General features: G+C 41.4%; 1 protein-coding gene across 1 annotated transcript in view; it reads left to right on the top strand.

The window, feature by feature from the left end:
* The window catches only part of LOC135556547 (plexin-B2-like), a 270,152-nt gene that overhangs the window by 102,257 nt on the left and 146,717 nt on the right, over positions 1 to 21,178 (top strand). The gene's annotated exons all lie outside the window — the stretch shown is intronic.

Genomic DNA, 21,178 nt, shown 5'->3' with positions numbered 1-21,178 from the left:
AAAATCGAGCACACAACCATGAAATCTCCATAGACAAACATTGGGCAGTGGAATGGCCTTACTGAAGAACTCAGTGACGTTCAACGTGGCACCGTTATAGGACGCCACCTTGCCAACAAGTCAGTTTGTCAAATTTCTGCCCTGTTAGAGCTTCCCCTCTCAACTGTAAGTGCTGTTTGTGAAGTGGAAACATTTAGGAGCTCCAACGGCCCAGCCGGGATGTGGTAGGCCACACAAGCTCACAAAACGAGACCACTGCGTGCTGAACACTCACTACCGAGTTCCAAACTGCCTCTAGAAGCAACGTCAACACGCCAGCACAAGAACTGTTCGTTGTGAGTTTCATACAATGGGTTTTCATGGCCCAGCAGCCGCATAAAAGTCTAAGATCACCATGTGCAATGCCAAGCGTCACCTGGAGTGGTGTAAAGCTTGCCTGCATTGGATTCTGGAGCAGTGGAAATGCGTTCTCTAGAGTGATGCTACCTGCCTGAAATGCATAGTGCCAACTGTAACGTTTGGTGGAGGAGGAATAATGGTCTGGGGATGTTTTTTTTTATGGCCCCTTAGTTCCAGTAAAGGGAAATCTTAATGCCACAGCATACAATTCTAGATGATTCTGGGCTTCCAACTTTGTGGCAACAGTTTGGGGAAGGCCCTTTCCTGTTTCAGCATGACAATGCCCCTGTGCACAAAGCGAGAGATCGGTGTGGAAGAACTTGTCTGACCTGCACAGAGCCCTGACGTCAACCCCATCGAACACCTTTTGGGATGAATTGAACGCCGCCTGCAAGTCAGGCCTAATCGCCCAACATCAGTGCCCGACCTCACTAATGTTCTTGTGGCTGAATGGAAGCTAATCCCAACATCAATGTTCCAACATCTTGTGGAAAGCCTTACCAGACGAGTGGAGGCTGTTATAGCAGCAAAGGGGGTACCAACATATTAATGCCCATGATCGATTGATCTATCTATCTGTCTGTCTATATATCTCCCTCTCTATCGATCTCCCTCTATCTTCCTCCCATCTGCGCTCTCTGTCTCTTAATTGTCAGAGGTTGAATTATGCAGTGCTGTGTGTGTCAGTTTGTGTGTAGAGCAAATCAAAACCAGAAACACACCTACACCACAGACCAGGGTACAGCCAACACAGTTTTCTGTGTTGCTTGTGTTTGACTGGCTGTCTTACTGCTGTCCCAAACCAGGCCCTTTTCTCACTCTCTCTCAATAAACATAAATATGGGTTGTATTTACAATGGTGTTTGTTCTTCACTGGTTGCCCTTTTGTGGCAACAGGTCACAAATTGTTCTGCTGTGATGGCACACTGTAGTATTTCACCCAGTAGATATGGGAGTTGATCAAAATTGGGTTTGTTTTCAAATTCTTTGTGGATCTGTGTAATCTGAGGGAAATATGTGTCTCTATGGTCATACATTTGGCAGGAGGTTAGGGAGTGCATCTATTTCCACCTCATTTTGTGGGCAGTGTGCACATAGCCTGTCTTCTCTTGAGAGCCATGTCTGCCTATGGCGGACTTTCTCAATAGCAAGGCTATGTTCACTGAGTTTAAACATAGTCAAAGCTTTCCTTAAGTTTGGGTCAGTCACAGTGGTCAGGTATTCTGACACTGTGTACTCTCTGTTTAGGGCCAAATAGCATTCTAGTTTGCTCTGTTTTTTTTGTTAATTCTTTCCAATGTGTCAAGTACTTATCTTTTTGTTTTCTCCTGATTCAGTTGGTTCAAATTGTTGCTGTCCTGGGGCTCTATGGGGTCATTTTGTGTTTGCAAACAGAGCCCCAGGACCAGCTTGCTTAGGGACTCTTCTCCAGCTTCATCTCTCTGTAGGTGATGGCTTTGTTATGAAAGTTTTGGGAATTGTTTCCATTTAGGTGGTTGTAGAATTTAACTCTCTTTTCTGGATTTTGATCATTACCGGGTTGTACACGGAGGATATTTTTTCCGAATTATGCATGCAGTCTCAATTTGGGGTTTGTCCCATTTTGTGAATTCTTGGTTGGTGAGCGGACCCCAGACCTCACAACCATAAAGGGCAATGCGTTCTATTACTGATTCAAGTATTTTTTAGCCAGGGTCTAATTGGTATGTCGAATGTTATGTTCCTTTTGATGGCATAGAAGGCCCTTCTTGCCTTGTCTCTCAGATCATTCACAGCTTTGTGGAAGTTACCTGTGGCGCTGATGCTTAGGCCGAGGTATGTATCGTTTTTTGTGTGCTCAAGTGCAACGGTGTCTAGATGGAATTTGTATTTGTGGTCTGACAGAATCTGTGCGGAAGATCTACGTGCCCTCCTTGGTTGGTGACAGAAGCACCAGATCATCAGCGAACAGTAGACATTTGATTTGAGACTTCAAATAGGATCTTTCTCTCTAAAGGCTTTTTGGGTGACATGGGTGACATGTTTTATATTGCCAAGCAAATGAAATACATGAACTAAGTGTAAAAAAAATAAAAAATTAACAGTAAACATTACACTTACAAAAGCTCCAAAAGAAAAGGTTTTTCTAATGTCATATTCTGGCTATATACAGTGTTGTAACAATGTGCAAATAGCTCACTCACACACAAACATACACAAACATACACTGTTTCCTGAAAATCTTCTTTAGTCTCTGGATAATTTCAATCATTTTGAAGTTAACAGCAGGTATTTTACAAATCTACAGTCTGACTCCTACTCCACGCCAGCCCCTTCCCAGTCCCAACCCCACTACGCCAGCCCCATTCCCAGCCCCAACCCCACTACGCCAGCCCCAACCCCACTATGCCAGCCCCAACCTACCCCAGCCAGCCCCTTCCCAGCCTCAACCCCACTACCCCAGCCACAACCCCACTACCCCAGCCTCAACCCCTGTCTCTGGGTTTATAGTGAAGAATAATGGCTGTGGTAGGTTGCAACTGCTCAGCAGAGGCATGTAAGAGCCCTATCAGAGGAGTTATCTAAGAGCCTCAGTGGCCTGTGATGAATGGTTCTGAGCTCTGTGACTCACAGATCAATAAGCCACTAGCACAGCCTCCTCCCCCCTCACCTATGTTTGAGAACTTTCCCTCCATCCATGGCTCAAATGGCAATTGATCTTTTACCCATGGCTTGTTTTAAATAAAAGCGGTATTTCTTCTCCACCCAAGCATGCCCGGGCTCTGACAGCAGTGATTGCTACGGTCGCGAGCGATGCAGAAACGCTACTTTAGACTGATCGAAGTGCATAATCTGAGAGGAGGTGAGAGAAACCGCTACCCCCATTCCACCGTGGACAGAGAGTGCTACCGAGGTTAACATCACAAGTTGACATAAGGCGGTCTCGTCGCATGTCGATGCACACACTACACAACAAACACATACACTCCCTCCTCCACACAAACTACAAACACATACACCCCCCCCACACACACAATACAAACACACACACAATACAAACACACACACAATACAAACACACACACACACACACACACCTACACACCCTCCCCCACACACACCTACACCCCCTCACACACACACACACCCACACCCCCTCACACACACACACACACACCTACACCCCCACCCCCACACACACACACACACACCTACACACACACACACACACACACACACACACACACACACACACACACACACAATACAAACATCTGTGCAGTCAGGGCTCATTGAATGTAACCTGTCTCGGAGCTCTTCAAATGGTCCTGCCTCTTTGAATTCTGCAATTCAAATGGATCTTTCCCCTTTTTACCTTTTGTATTTTGTTTTGCATACAATTATGCATCCTAACTCTCCCTAGACCACCAAAGCAACACAGTACATTGTGTTTGCTGTACCCCGGGTGGGCTGTATAGTCGGTGGTATGTTTCTGGTTTTGATCTGCTCTACAACACATACCTCAGCTCTGCGGGGGATGGAGGGATTTAGGATAAAAAAAAGAACAGAGTAGAAATCTCACTTCTCACACACCAGTTAGTCTTCCTCTTCCCTTCCCTTCCTCCCCCTGTCTCTAGTGAGGTGTGTGTGTGTGTGGGGGGGGGCAGAGAGGGCTGCTTCTTTGTATGTTAATTGTGTGGCTGGCGGCCACCACCACACCTGTTGCTGTCAGTAAGGCAGCCAGGCAGTGGGAGGGAGAGAGAGTCTATGCCCCCTGGTAGCCCCTGCTGGGAGTCTAAACCCACTGGGGATGGGAGAGACAGGGAGAGGCTGGTGGGTGTGTTTATTCGTGTCTGAGGGGTGTGGGTCTGGTGTGGCCCATGTGTGTTGACAGTGAGCTCTCCCTTCTGCCCACCCTGCACTGAGCCAGGGTGCTTAATGAAGCTGGGGTCAGTGGCATGTGTGCGGCTAATTGGCCATGTTTGCCCAAGGCTCTGGCTGCCTGTGAGTGAAGCGTCCAGCGAGGGCCCAGTTTGCTGCAGCACCCTTTACGCTGTTCCGCTCCAGAGGACAGCACCTCTCCTCTGTCTGCCTGCCTCTCCTCTAGTGAGCTCAGCTCAGAGACTTAGAAGCCCACCCTGTTTTCTCTCTGTCATTACCTCTTACTTTCACAAAATGTGTCACTAGCTCCAGTATGCCTTATTAGTGAACTCTGTCTATACGTCTCTCTCACACATGTCCCTTTATGTTCACTCTTTTACCCTTTATTTCTCTCCTTCCTCTCATTCCTTAGACTTTTTCACTTTCTTGCTCAAATCACCCATCACATTCTCTCTTCCCCCTCACTTGCTACGGTGCGATTTGGGCAATTTTCCATGGTCCTGCTGGACAGTGTCCAGGACAAACCAACTTCCAGCACGGAGGGAGTGAAGGAGGGAGGGAGGGATGGAGAGAGGGGGATACATAGAAGAAAGGGGGTGCTATAATTAGCTGAGCCTCCTCTCGCTCCTTGTTAAGGCAGTAATGGCTCCCATTGTTTGTCTGATAACCAGCGACATAGAGCTGAGGATACAGCCTCAGGGGATGGTAGAGCGAAATGGGCCACCACCTACGGTCCTAGACTGTTGTACCTGAGATAGTGGTTGGATACGCAACCTCACCGTCGCTAGCTTAGCCCACACCACACACCAATGAGCGGCCTTTCTCTCATGGGAACTGTGAGAAGCATATTGTGATAAAATGGGGCGGCAGGGGAGCCTAGTTGTTAGAGAGTTGTTGGACTAGTAACCAAAAGGTTGCAAGTTCAAATCCCCAAGCTGACAAGGTACAAATCTGTCGTTCTGCCCCTGAACAGGCAGTTAATCCACTGTTCCTAGGCCGTCATTGAAAATAAGAATGTGTTCTTAACTGACTTGCCTAGTTAAATAAAGGTAAAATAAAATGTAAAAATGACAGAATAATAACGGAATAACGGTCTAATTATCAATCCTATCCTGTTGTCACCCGAATCACGGTCTAATTATCAATCCTATCCTGTTGTCACCCGAATCACGGTCTAATTATCAATCCTATCCTGTTGTCACCCGAATCACGGTCTAATTATCAATCCTATCCTGTTGTCACCCGAATCACGGTCTAATTATCAATCCTATCCTGTTGTCAGCCGAATCACGGTCTAATTATCAATCCTATCCTGTTGTCACCCGAATCACGGTCTAATTATCAATCCTATCCTGTTGTCAGCCGAATCACGGTCTAATTATCAATCCTATCCTGTTGTCACCCGAATCACGGTCTAATTATCAATCCTATCCTGTTGTCACCCGAATCACGGTCTAATTATCAATCCTATCCTGTTGTCAGCCGAATAACAGTCTAATTAGGCTGACAACTCTTGGCCAGCAGTCGGAATAGTAGTATCAGTTAAATGTAAACTGTAATCTCGTCAAACCAATAAAACGTTCTCTAATGAATGATTTACTGTTTTATGGCCAATCAAACTGTATTTGTCACAAGCACCGAATACACCGAATTACCGTGAAATGCTTACTTACTTGCCCTGAACCAACAATGCAGTAAAATAAATAGAGTTGAGAAAATGTACAGCCAATAGAATGTTATATATATGGGGGAATTCAACCTTCCCAGCTCTACAGATTTTGCTGTGAAGAGACAGTCATTAGATTATTTATTTTGGTACTGTCCATATGGAGCTTGTTTTTGGTCACATGTCCAGGAATGGCTGAAGAATTGCAACATTTACCTGGAGCTAACGCTGCAGATAGCAATACATGGGGATCTGAAAAGTCATAGTCAATCGATCCAATGATATAATAATACTTTTAGCAAAAATGTTTCTTTAACTTACAATCTGTAGAAACAATGAGAATAGAAAGGTTCAGAGCTTTTGTTAAGCATCACAGCACAGTTCAAAAATATATGGCAAAAATGAATCCAATACAGATGGAGTTGAATGCAGCTGAAGGGTGGGACTAAAAAGATAAATGTAAGATATACTGTGTCTGTAAAAAGTATATAGGTTTGTAACTTTTGTGAAACAGCACAGTAAAAAATGTATGGCAAAAATAAATCAAACTGGATGAAAGGGTAGAGGAAGGACAGTACTAAAAACAAAGTATATAACAAAATATAACTATTGTCACATTGTCTCTAAAATGTATATAGTGTGTTGTAAGTTGGAAAGGGAAGCCTAAGTGGTGGTGTTAATTAGTTTACTCCAATTTGGGTAGGGGTGGTAGGGTTAGCAGAAAATAAAAAGTGTATGTATAGTATACTCATTCCATGGTTTTTCTTTGTACTACTTTCTACATTGTAGAATAATAGTGTAGACATCAAAACTATGAAAGAACATATGCAGACATATCAAATAAAAACTGTAATAAATTGTTTATTTCTCATACATACATATCAATGTGTATATATGTACACCGGTCAAAAGTTTTAGAACACCTAATCATTTAAGGGTTTTACTTTATTTTATTACTACTATTTTTACTAAAAATAAACTATTTAATGAGAAGGTTTTTCCAAACCTTTGACTGGTACTAATATACAGTGGGGCAAAAAAGTATTTAGTCAGCCACCAATTGTGCAAGTTCTCCCACTTAAATGAGTAATTTTCATCATAGGTACACTTCAACTATGACAGACAAAATGAGGGAGAAAAAATCCAGAAAATCACATTGTAGGATTTTTAATTAATTTATTTGCAAATTATGGTGGAAAATAAGTATTTGGTCAATAACATCTCAATACTTTGTTAAATACCCTTTGCTGGCAATGACAGAGGTCAAATGTTTTCTGTAAGTCTTCACAAGGTTTTTACACACTGTTGCTGGTATTTTGGCCCATTCCTCCATGCAGATCTCCCCTAGAGCAGTGATGTTTTGGGGCTGTTGCTGGGCAACACGGACTTTCAACTCCCTCCAAAGATTTTCTATGGGGTTGAGATCTGGAGACTGGCTAGGCCACTCCAGGACCTTGAAATGCTTCTTACGTAGCCACTCCTTCGTTGCCCGAGCGGTGTGTTTGGGATCATTGCCATGCTGAAAGACCCAGCCACGTTTCATCTTCAATGCCCTTGCTGATGGAAGGAGGTTTTCACTCAAAATCTCACGATACATGGCCCCATTCATTCTTTCCTTTACACGGATCAGTCGTCCTGGTCCCTTTGCAGAAAAACAGCCCCAAAACGTGATGTTTCCACCCCCATGCTTCACAGTAGGTATGGTGTTCTTTGGATGCAACTCAGCATTCTTTGTCCTCCAAACATGACGAGTTGAGTTTTTACCAAAAAGTTAGATTTTGGTTTCATCTGACCATATGACATTCTCCCAATCTTCTTCTTGATCATCCAAATGCTCTCTAGCAAACTTCAGACGGGCCTGGACATGTACTGGCTTCAGCAGGGGGACACGTCTGGCAAGCAGGATTTGAGTCCCTGGCGGCGTAGTGTGTTACTGATGGTAGGCTTTGTTACTTTGGTCCCAGCTCTCTGCAGGTCATTCACTAGGTCCCCCTGTGTGGTTCTGGGATTTTTGCTCACCGTTCTTGTGATCGTTTTGACCCCACGGGGTGAGATCTTGCGTGGAGCCCCAGATCGAGGGAGATTATCAGTGGTCTTGTATGTCTTCCATTTCCTAATAATTGCTCCCACAGTTGATTTCTTCAAACCAAGCTGCTTACCTATTGCAGATTCAGTCTTCCCAGCCTGGTGCAGGTATACAATTTTGTTTCTGGTGTCCTTCGACAGCTCTTTGGTCTTGGCCATAGTGGAGTTTGGAGTGTGACTGTTTGGGGTTGTGGACAGGTGTCTTTTATACTGATAACAAGTTCAAACAGGTGCCATTAATACAGGTAACGAGTGGAGGACAGAGGAGCCTCTTAAAGAAGAAGTTACAGGTCTGTGAGAGCCAGAAATCTTGCTTGTTTGTAGGTGACCAAATACTTATTTTCCACCATAATTTGCAAATAAATTCATTAAAACTCCTACAATGTGATTTCTGGATTAAAAAATAAATAAATTCTATGATAAATTACAGGCCTCATCGTTTTAAGTGGGATAACTTGCACAATTGGTGGCTGACGAAATACTTTTTTGCCCCACTGTGCGTGCGTACATACATACATACATACATGCATACACACAGTTAAAGTTGGATGTTTGCATACACCCTAGTCAAATACATTTAAACTCCGTTTTTCTCAATTCCAAACATTTCATCTGAGTAAAAATTACCTGTCTTAGGTCAGTTAGGATCACCATTTTATTTTAAGAATGTGAAATGTCAGAATAAAAGTAGAAAATTATTTATTTCAGCTTTTATTTCTAACATCACATTCCCAGTGGGTCAGACTTTTGCATACACTCAAATAGTATTGGGTAGCATTGCCTTAAACAATTTAAACCTAAGTGTAAACTTCAAATGTTTCGGGTAACCTTCCCCAAGCTTGAAACGCTATTAGTGCGCACACCGCTAACTAGCTAGCCATTTCACATCGCTTACACCAGCCTAATCTTGGGAGTTGATAGGCTTGAAGTCATAAACAGATCAATGCTGGAAGCACAGCGACGAGCTGCTGGCAAAACGCACTAAAGTGCTGTTTGAATGAATGCTTACTAGCCTGCTGGTGCCTACCGTCGCTCAGACTGCTCTATCAAATCATGGACTTAATTATAACATAGTAACACACAGAAATATGAGTCTTAGGTCATTAATATGGTCGAATCCGGAAACTATCATCTCGAAAACAAGACGTTTATTCTTTCAGTGAAATACGGAACCGTTTCGTATTTTATCGAACGGGTGGCATCCATAAGTCTAAATATTCCTGTTACATTGCACAATCTTCAATGTTATGTTATAATTACGTACAATGCTGGCAAATTACTTAGCAATGAGCCAGGCACCCCAAACTGTTGCATATACACTGACTCTGCATGCAATGAATGCAAGAGAATTGACACAATTTCACTTTGTTAATATTGCCTGCTAACCTGGATTTCTTTTAGCAAAATTTGCAGGTTTAAAAATATGTACTTCTGTGTATTGATTTTAAGAAAGACATTGATGTTTAAGTAAAGGTGTAAATTTATTTTTCTATCGGCCAAATCGGTGTCCAAAAATACCGATTTCCGATTGTTATGAAAACTTTAAATCGGCCATTCCGATTAATCGGTCGACCTCTAAAACAAATCAAAATATATTTTATATTTCAAATTCTTCAAAGTAGCCACTCTTTTCCTTTGACAGCTTTGCACATGCTTGGCATTCACTCAACCAGCTTCATGAGGTAGTCACCTGGAATACATTTCAATTAACAGGTGTGCCTTGTTAAAAGTTAATTTGTGGAATTTCTTTCCTTCTTAATGCATCTGAGCCAATCAGTTGTGTTGTGACAAGATAGGGGTGGTATACAGAAGATAACTGTATTTGGTAAAACACCAAGTCCATATTATGGCAAGGACACCTCAAATAAGCAAAGAGAAATGACAGTCCATCATTACTTTAAGACATGATGGTCAGTCAATCCAGAAAATCTCAAGAACTCTGAAAGTTTCTTCAAGTGCAGTCACAAAAACCATCAAACGCGATGATGAAACTGTCTCTCATGAGGACCGCCACAGGAAAGGAAGACCCAGAGTTACCTCTGCTGAGGGGATAAGAGTATAAGTTTGTTAGAGTTACCAATCTCAGAAATGTCAGCCCAAATATATTGCAGGCCAAATAGCTCAAGTAACAGACACATCTCAACATCAACTGTTCAGAGGAGACTGCGTGAATCAAGCCTTCATTGTCTAATTGTTTCAAAGAAATCACTACTAAAGGACACCAATAAGAAAAAGAGACTTGCTTGGGCCAAGAAACACAAGCAAGGGACATTAAATTGGTTGAAATCTGTCCTTTGGTCTGATGAGTCCAAATTTGACAACCGTCATGTCTTTGTGACACAGAGTAGGTGAACAGATCTCCGCATGTGTGGTTCCCACCGTGAAGCATGGAGGAGGTGGTGTGATGGGGTATTGCTGGTGACACTGTTAGTGATTTATTTAGAATTCAAGGCATACTTAACCAGCATGGCTACCACAGCATTCTGCAGCGATACGCCATCCCATCTGGTTAGTGGGACCGCAAAGTGAAGGAAAAGCATCCAATAAGTGCTCAGCATATGTGGGACGTCCTTCATATGTGGGACGTCCTTGTTAGAAAAGCATTCCAGGTGAAGCTGATTGAGATAATGCGAAGAGTGCGCAAAGCTGTCCAAGGCAACAAGTGGCTACTTAAAGAAACTAATATATATTTTCATTTGTTTAACACTTTTCTGGTTACTACATGATTGTGTTTTTTCATAGTTTTGATGTATTCACTATTATTCTACAATGTAGAAAATAGTAAAAATAAAGTAAAACTTCTTACGGCTGAAATCCTGTTAACAGGATCGATTTGACAACAGTCAGTGAAAGTGCAGGGCACCAAATAAAAAACGTATCATAATTAAAATTCCTCAAACATACAAGTATTATATACCATTTTAAAGATAAACTTGTTAATCCCACCATAGTGTCCGATTTCAAAAAGCATACCATGCGATTCAGCCCCAATTCACAGAAAAACACAGCCATTTTTCCAGCCAAAGAGGACTCACAAAAAGCAGAAATAGAGAACATTAATTACTAACCTTTGATCTTCATCAGATGGCACTCATAGGACTTCATGTTACACAATACATGTATGTTTTGTTCGATAAAGTTTATATTTATAGCTAAAGATCTGTTTACATTGGCACGTTATGTTGAGTAATGTTTTGCTTCCAAAATATCCAGTGATTTTGCAGAGCCACATCAATTTACAGAAATACTCATCATAAATGTTGATGATAATACAATTGTTAAGCATGGAATTAAAGATATACTTATCCTTAATGCAACCGCTGTGTCAGATTTCAAGAAAGCTTTACGGAAAAAGCACACCATGTATTAATCTGAGTACAGCGCTCAGGCACCAAAACTAGCCATACAGATACCCGCCATTTTGTGGAGTCAACAGAAGTCAGAAATAGCATTATAAATAATCACTTACCTTTGATCTTCATCAGAATGCACTCCCAGCAATCCCAGTTCCACAAAAAAAAAATTGTTAGATAAAGTCCATTTATGTCCAAATACCTCCTTTTTGTTTGCGCGTTTTGTTCACAAATCTAAATTCAAAAGGCACAGGCACTTAGTTCAGACGACGGTTCCATTACAGTTCCTAGAAACATGTGAAACGATGTATAGAATCAATCTTTAGGATGTTTTTATCATAAATCTTCAATAATATTCCAACCAGACAATTCCTTTCATTTTAGAAATGAAAAGGAACAGAGCTCATGCTCACGGCCGCGCGCGAGACTTAGCTCATGGCATTTTGCCAGACCCCTTAGTCAAACAATTCTTATTCGCTCCCCCTTCACAGTAGGAGCCTAAAGACTGTTGACGTCTAGTGGAAGTATTAGGAAGTGCAATCGGACCAAATTTTACACTGTATTTTGGATAGGCAAAGACTTAAACCTACAAACCTCAGATTTCCCACTTCCGGGTTCGATTTTTTTCTCAGGTTTTTGCCTGCCATATGAGTTCTATTATAAACAGACATTATTCAAACAGTTTTAGAAACTTCAGAGTGTTTTATATCCAAATCTATTAATAATATGCATATCTTAGCTTCTCGGCACCTTATTCATCCAAGCTACTCAATACTGCCCCCCAGCCATAAAAAGTTAATGAGTAGGTGTTCTAAAACTTTTGACCGGTATATGTGTAAAAAAAATGTTTTTTTTGTATTAATTAGCTTGACAGCATGTGTTTTATACATTTCAGTTACTTGTAACTTTGAGTTCTAGGTTGTCACACTAATTTCCTCGTGAAAAAAAATAATTTGGTCCAACACTAAAAATGTGTTAATTTGGAGAATAGACTACTTTCAAGTCTCACATACTATAAGAAGCTCTTTATTTATATTTTTAATCTTCTTATTTAAAAATGCTGCCACTTTATTTTCTAAAGGGATATTACATGTAAAAAAAATAAATCCCATGAACAGGCGATACTTCCTCTGACACATTTGAAGTTTGTTCAGGTTATTCAGGAGAAAAAAAACACTTGAAACATCAAAAGTCCTCTTTATGATATTCAGAATATAAGTAGGCATCCTCAAAGATGAGTGTGAATAATTACTTTGTCACACAGAATCACAGTAATCATCCCAATTTAAATGACGGGATCTATTGAAAATACGGATGAAATTGCAGCGATGGTCTGCAAATAACAAGTAACATGCATCCTTGGGGCTATCGAGACATTTCATGTAATCTTTCTTAACCAAACACTGCTGTCTTGCTGAATTTATTGTCCAAATTGATGGGAGATGCAATTCTGTTGGAAAAATACTGTTTGTTTAATTGAAGACAATGTAGATTTTTATCATTATAGCCAACATACTTTAGCTGATTATATTGTCCTCCAAGGCAATATCATATGTATTATTCAATTCCCAGCATCATTTTTAAAAATCATGATTAAAGGAAGGTATTTCATATCACACGAAGGCATAACATGCTTGGAATGTGTAAAATCTGCAAAAATATTGCTGTTCTTTCCCTCAAGGTCTAGCTGAATGATGATTACCTCAACCCAAGCGTATACAAATGATACCCACAGCTCAGGACTTCATCAAAGGGCCTACTTTTAGATTTTGCTCATGCAACACTGTGGATGCCAAGTCCTTGGGGTTCTAAAATAATAATTTAAAAAAACTTCTTACCCATCCTACTCACATCCTTCCCCTCCTCAAACTCAACATGGTACACCAGTCCTCCAGTATCCCATCACCTCCTGTGAGTATCCAAGCTGTCGAGGCTGACTGGGCTCTGTCTCTTGCCCGGGCACGGTTGGAACAGATCCGGCTTCCGGGCCACAAACACTCCTCTACTCAAGCCCCTGCAAACAAGGTCTGCCCCTCGCAACTGTCATGTAAATACTAAGCGCTTTGGAGAGCCACAGTGGTGGATCTCTTGTACACAATTTATCCTTTCTGTAAGAGCACAGTCTTCCTACAACATGATCTAATGCCTAGTGAGCATTTAACGGGTAGGGGGTGGGGGTGCTGTGTTTCAGTGACTATGGAGTTAGTGAACTATCATCCAGATCTGGCAAAAACTGTATGGAGCTGAACTGGGCTCCTGTTTAAAGACCTCCACTGAGTGGCACAATCTGAGTGTGCATAAACAAAACAGTTTTGCTCCATGAGAACAATGGGTATTTTGCCCTAGAATGTGGTTTCTGAAATTCTGGAGGAAGTTGTCTGTTAGAGAGGAATCATACAAATAGGTACCTACACTTATACTGAGTGTACAACACATTAAGAACACTAGCTCTTTCTATGTCATTTACATTTGAGTCATTTAGCAGGTGCTCTTATCCAGAGCAACTTACAATTAGTGCATTCATCTTAATAAAGCTAGGTGGGTCAACCACATATCACTTTTCCTGAACAAAGTAGCTATCAGCAAAGTCAGAGCTAGAAAGGAGAAGGGGGGGGGGTGTTGAGGGATTATTTAAAATACTCTGAAGAGGTAGGGTTTTAGGTGCTTTCAGAAGATGGGCAGGGACTACTGTCCTAGCTTCAGGTAACATCACAGAGAAGAGTTTGGACAGCTGAGAGGGAGATGCACTCCCATAGGGGTGGGAGGGCCAAGAGACCAGAGGAGGCAGAACAGAGTGCTCGGGTTGGGGTGTAATGTTTGAGCATAGCCTAGAGACTGAAGTACTAACACTAATTGCTAATTACCTAGCAGAGGTGAAGAGCACACCTCCCTGTACTAGTTGCTGATTGCCTAGGAGAGGAGAAACCACTCCCCCTGCAATACAGCCACTGATTACCAAAACAAGTCACAAATTATTCTGCCCCTTTATCCTGATTCATATGTCAACGATCATCTGAAAGTTATGAGCAGTCAACAGTTCACCCACCAAGTAGGCTACTGGGAAAACAGGCCACACTTAAAGTAGATGGTCCTAGCTAGCAAATAGACAGTACTAGACAACTGATAAAGACAAAAATGGTGCTGATCACTTCTGGAGAACTAAGTAGTCCTCTAGCTATAGAATGAAAACAGCCTGACTAGGTGAATCCAGGTGAAAGCTATGATCCCTTGTTGATGTCACTTGTTAAATCCTCTTCAATCAGTGTAGATGAAGGGGAGGAGACTGGCTAAAGAATGATTTTTAAGCCTTGAGACAATTGAGAATGGATTGTGTATGTGTGCCATTCAGAGTGTGAATGGGCACGACAAAGGATGTAGTAAATGCATTTGAACAAGGTATGGTAGTAGGTTCCAGGCACATCCGTTTTTGAGTGTGTCAAGAACTGCAACGCTGCTGGGTTTTTCATGCTCAACAGTTTCTCTTGTGTTAAGTATGGCCCACCACTCAAAGTATATCCAGCCAACTTGACACAACTGTGGGAGGCATTAGACACAACTGTGGGAGGCATTAGAGTCAACATGGGCCAACATCCCTGTGGAACACTTTTGACACCTTGAGACTGTTTTGAGGGCAAAAGGGTGCAACTCAATATTAGGAAGGTGTTCTTAATGTTTTGAACACTGTGTATATTCCTTGAATATTTTACGGAGCTAGGATAGTCTCTGTAATGGGACAGTTTCTACATGCATCCAATCCGGCCGGACCTTAGAAATCTCCCTACTACCGTATGAGTCCAGGGTGATATAGTGCCTTCGGAAAGTATTCAGACCTCTTGACCTTTTCTACATTTTGTTACATTATAGCCTTATTACATGAATATAAGTATTCAAACCCTTTACTCAGTACTTTGTTGACGCAGCTTTGGCAGCAATTACAGTCTTGAGTCTTCTTGGGTATGACGCTACAAGCTTGGCAAACCTTTATTTGGGGAGTTTGTCCCATTCCTCGCTGCAGAACCTCTCAAGCTCTGTCAGTTTGGATGGGTAGCGTTGCTGCACAGCTATTTTCAGGTCTCTCCAGGGATGTTTGATCGGGTTCAAGTCCGGGCTCTGGGTGGGCCACTCAAAGACATTCAGAGACCTGTCCTAAAGCCACTTCTGATTTGTCTTGGCTGTGTGCTTAGGGTGGTTGTGCTGTTGGAAGGTGAACCTTTGCCCCAGTTTTCATCAAGGATCTCTCTGTACTTTGCTCCGTTCATATTTCTGTTGATCCTGACTAGTATCCCAGTCCCTTGAAGCTGAAAAACATCACCACAGCATGATGCTGCCACCAGCATGCTTCAATGTAGGGATGGTGCCAGATTTATTCCAGGCGGGATGTTTGGCATTCAGGCCAAATAGTTCAATCTTGGTTTCATCAGACCAGAGAATCTTGTTTCTCAGGGTCTGAGAGTCTTTAGGTGCCTTTTGGCAAACTCCAAGTGGTCTGTCATGTGCCTTTTACTGAGGAGTGGCTGCCATCTGGCCACTCTACCATGAAGGCCTGATTGGTGGAGTCCTGCAGAGATGGTTGTCCTTCTGGAATGTTCTACCATCTCCACAGAGGAACTCTGGAGCTCTGTCAGAGTGACCATCGGGTTCTTGGTCACCTCCCTGACAAGAGGCCCTTCTCCCACGATTGCTCAGTTTGGCCAGGCAGCCAGCTCTGAAAAGTGTTGGTGGTTCCAAACTTCTTCCATTTTAAGAATGATGGAGGCCACTGTGTTCTTGGGGACCTTCAATGCTGCAGAAATGTTTTGGTTCCATATCCTTACGCAATCCTGTGTCTAGGCGATCCTGTCTTGGAGCTCTACAATTCCTTCGACCTCATGGCTTGGATTTTGCTCTGACATGCACTGTCAGCTGTGGGACATTAAATAGACAGATGTGTGCATTTCCAAATCATGTCCCAATCAATTGAATTTACCACGGGTGGACTCCAGTCAAGTTGTAGAAACTTCTCAAGGATGATCAATGGAAACATATAAATGGAAAGGCATCTGATCTCAATTTCGAGTGTCATAGCATAGGGTCGGATTTCTTATGTAAATAAGGTACTTCTAAAAACCTATTTTCACTTTATCTGTGTGGTATTGTGTGTAGATCCCTGAGAGAAAATGATATTTTATCAGTTTTAGAATTAGGCTGTAACTTAACAAAATGTGGAAAAAGTCATTGGGTCTGAATACATTCCGAAGGCACTGTGTCTGGGGTGAGATACATTCAAGACACACACCCGATGCGTGTGCACCCTCCTGACATATTTGTAGAATATTCTAACTTGGGGCGGCAGGGTAGCCTAGTGGTTAGAGCATTGGACTAGTAACCGGAAGGTTGCGAGTTCAAACCCCTGAGCTGACAAGGTGCAATCTCTCGTTCTGCCCCTGAACAGGCAGTTAACCCACTGTTCCCAGGCCGTCATTGAAAATAAGAATTTGTTTTTAACTGACTTGCCTGGTTAAATAAAGGTAAAATTTAAAAAAAAAAAACTCCAGAAAGGGTATGCATCATGGCATGAACGAATCCACATATTTTCTGAAATTGATCGTATTTGTAGTCATTTCCAAATAATTTATGTATCTGTATTTTTTTTAATGAAAATCAGAATTTCAGTAGATATCCTTACATGATATGTAATATTGATCCTAGTATGTCTAAACCAAAATGGGCTAAATCCATCTCAAGATCAATATCCAGGGGCCAAATGATTTGACCTGACATACCTGAGCATACAGCACCATATTCAGTAGTAGGCTAGAAAGGCAAACATCATCATATTTCATCCAAGTTGCTGTTTTGAAAGCACATCTGTTATTTCTGTATAAAAAATGCAGCACAGCAAATCCAGAGCTCCAATTACAACACATGTTTTCTGTAAAGATGCAAAAGTAGGCCAAACTTTTTTTAAATATAGAAAATAAAAGTTGCAGACCCTCAATACCCCTGCCAGCCCTGTTTATTATGGATGATGGATGTGATGGGAGCAGATTTGGTCGTCAGCTGTGGTCCCTCGTAGTCCAGACCCAACGTGGTAGTTTGGGTCTGTGATCCACTCCAAACTGTCAATGCATAAAATATTAGTCAACATTTTTCGATATTGCAAGAAAATATTGTAATTTCATATAACCATACCACAAGGTACCTGCTTCATTCATGATGTGAAAACTATAGTAAACTCGTACATCGCCTTGGTCCGTACAATTTCTGTTATTATAGCACCCCCAAAACGTAATACTTCCAGATCAACTGTAATGTCAATACCATTGTAAAGCACAATTTCTCCCCTTTCAAACCGAATCAATTACATGACCTAAACACTGCCTGTTTCTGCATAATTCAAGCAGGAAATGAGCCCTGTCGGGTCTTTTTTTAAATGGCGGGTAGGGAAGCGAAACTAACGCGTCACTCGATCTGTCCAACTTATCGCCTCTAAAATGTAAATAAAACACTATAAAGAGTTTATATAATGTGTCATTACATACCTATTTGAAGGTTTGTGTTGAATTGGAATCGGGTTTTTAGGGCGGTGCTAAAGTGATCATAGAAGTAAACAACGGCTTTGAGAATGATGATCGCATACAATGATGATGCAAAAAATGACGAGGTATCCCCCCTTACCCCCGTCACTGTCTATTTCTTGTTTTTAAAGGACGAGAGAAGTGCTACCCCTGGTGGAGATAGATTGTAAGACAGAAATATTTGCTTTATGCGTGCTGTACGATACGACATGACACGTCCAGATGTAACGGAGGGTCCGTTTTTTTCAACTTTTCTCCAATACTATAGAACCATTACCATAGAAACCTAGTTCACACCCCCGATTTTGAAGTCAACACAGTCTCTACAGTCCCATTAGTTTTCTTTGTAGCGGTTACGCACATTTGTACTGAATGGGGTGAGTTTACGATAACTGGAACAAGCTAGCTAGCCAAGTTGCTAGTTCAGTTAGTTAGCTAGCTGTCTTATATTAACTAGTAATACAAAATACTCCTAAAACATTAGCTGTCACCTTGAGGATTGATAGGGGCAAAACATGTAATCCCTGAAGAGTTGGCAATTTTTCTATTTGTTAGCTAGCTAGGCTACCAGTTAGCTTTTACCCCCATATCAAGCCTAGTTGGCTAGATAGCTCTACTGGGAGCTGGCCGAATTAGCTACCGTTCTTGATTCTAGTTATTAAGATAAATAAAAATGAGCTACTCACTTTAGCATAGACTTCTTTGAGGTATTTTCTGAACAGCTTCTCACTTCTTTGTTTCTCCAGTTGTCTGTTCGACCACACACTGTTTACCAACTCATTTGTAGTACCCAAATTCAAAAATGCCAGTTGGAATTCTTGTTGCTAGGCTTCCACTTACAATGCTTTTAGGTTGCGTGTGCCTTAATGCAGAGGGAAAACAAAAATGATAACTAAGCTGTGTTCGAATACCCATACTGTATACTACATACTAAATCAAGTATATATTATTAGTTCATTTTAGAATACTGTAAACAAATGGTATCCTTTCAGTTGGGCGTACTAGCGCTTCGCCAGTCTACTGAAAGTTGTTATTCTATTAACCTCTTGCTAACTTGTTAGCATAACAAATTACCAGCTAGACATCTCACAATTTTGGGTGTGTTCATAAATTCAATCTCGAGTGCCAGAGTGTGCTCAGAGTAGAGTGCGCTCGCTCAGAGTGCGCTCTGGGCATTCATAAATCCAAAGCATTGTCCATTCAGAAACGCCCTGAGCTTAGTATTCAAACACAGCTCTAGTGTCTTAAAGAATGATATGGATTTAATAATGTCAAATTATTGAGCATGTCCGCAAAACTAAAATTAGCATCAGAAGTTGTTCTTATTTAGCATATCAAGATCCTCATATGGACCTCAGTCAAAAGCATATGCATTGTATGTGCTGAGAAAATACAGTGCATTCGGAAAGTATTACACAATACCCCATATTGACAATGCCAAAATAGGTTTTTGCCAAAAGGCACCTAAAGGACTCTCAGACCATGAAAAACAAGATTCCAACAGGACAATCACCCTAAGTACACAGCCAATACAAAGCAGGAGTGGCTTTAGGACAGGTCTCTGAATGTCCTTGAGTGGCCCAGCCAGAGCCTGGACTTGAACCCGATCGAACATCTCTGGAGAGACCTGAAAATAGATGTGCAGCGACGCTCCCCATCCAAACTGACAGAGCTTGAGATCTGCAAAGAGGAATGGGAGAAACTCCCCAAATAGAGGTGTGCCAAGCTTTTAGCGTCATACCCAAGATGACTTGAGGCTTTAATCACTGCCAAAGGTGCTTCAACAAAGTACTGAGTAAACGGTTTGAATACTTATGTAAATGTGTTATTTAACTTTTGTAAAAAAACAATCTTAACCTGTTTTTGCTTTGTCATTATGGGGTGTTGTGTTAGATTGATGAGGGGAAATCTATTTCATCCATTTTAGAATAAGGCTGTAATGTAACAAAATGTTGAACAATTAAAGGGGTCTGAATACTTTCCAAATGCACTGTATACTACGTAGGCCAGTGGTCACCAAACAAGATTTTATTACTTAAAAAATGTAAGCCTATGCGACATTAACTATTAAAAACCATTCTGTAGCAATGAGTTTTGTGCAGTAGACTAGAAGCCCACTACATTATCTCTGCATATTGCCTATGGTTGAATTGCCTTGTCAATGTTGTTCTTCTCAGACCATTTTGAAATTATATTAAAACACAATTGTTATATGATCACACTGGTGATAGGTCATTTGTTGTATTACTTGTGAGGCACAGCTGAGTGAGCATACTGAACTGATGGCCTGCATCTGATGGTCAGTCTGAGCTGAGGGAGGGAGCACCTGTGAGGCTGCCTCTCACCTGACTCTTCTCACAGTCTTCCAGCTAATAGTGAAACTTAAGTCACACAGCATTATTTCTTCCTCATGCACCAATTCATGTTGTTACTCTTATGACCAGAGAAAGTGAAATATTCCTAGATATTGACAAAGACAGGCCGCTAATAATAACAATGCAAGCTTATTGGAACACTCTGCTATACTCGTTCGTTGCAGTGCTGGTTGTAGCGTGAGTGGAAGTCGCTTTTTTACAGAAATGTTTGGTGATCGACTAGGATGGTGAACACTGATGTAGGCCTACTAACAGTATGTCATCATATAGAGCGGTGGTTGATCTCCAAGGAATTCCATAGACTGTAAAAGAAGCCTCGAACACAGGAAAGTTGATAATGTTATATTTCAAAATGTTTAAAACCATGACTCGAGAGAGACTCAACGAATACAGCAAAGAGCTGCTGTTTTTATGATTAAGTTCATGTTTAAGATATTCAGCACTTTTTATAATAAAATGCATGCTACTCCACTCACGCTACAACCAGCACTGCAGCTGGTGACATATTTCGGTAACACTTTATTTTTGTATAGTCCATCTCTAGATGCTACACATCAAGGATCATCATAGATTCAGCCGCGGGCTGATTATTTTTCTGGAGTGGATTGTCGGGGGGCCAGAACATAATAAAAAATTATGGAAATTATTGGTAAATTTAAAATCACTTAACTCATATCCTGGTGTTTTTACAGTCTTTTATGTCCAAAAATAAACTAACTTTTTTTTTTTAATGTTCTCAGAAAACTTGACGGGCCAAATTAAACCATTTGACTCGCGGGCCGACAGTTTAGGAAAGACTATCAGTAACATTTAAACTAAATATCTACTACTACCCCTAACTTTAATATGCAACTTTAGCAAGTATTTGTTTATCAACAGAGT

Source organism: Oncorhynchus masou, chromosome 15 (assembly GCF_036934945.1).
Source record: "Oncorhynchus masou masou isolate Uvic2021 chromosome 15, UVic_Omas_1.1, whole genome shotgun sequence".
Classification (NCBI taxonomy): Eukaryota; Metazoa; Chordata; class Actinopteri; order Salmoniformes; family Salmonidae; genus Oncorhynchus; species Oncorhynchus masou.
This window is presented reverse-complemented; position numbering and strand designations above follow the sequence as displayed.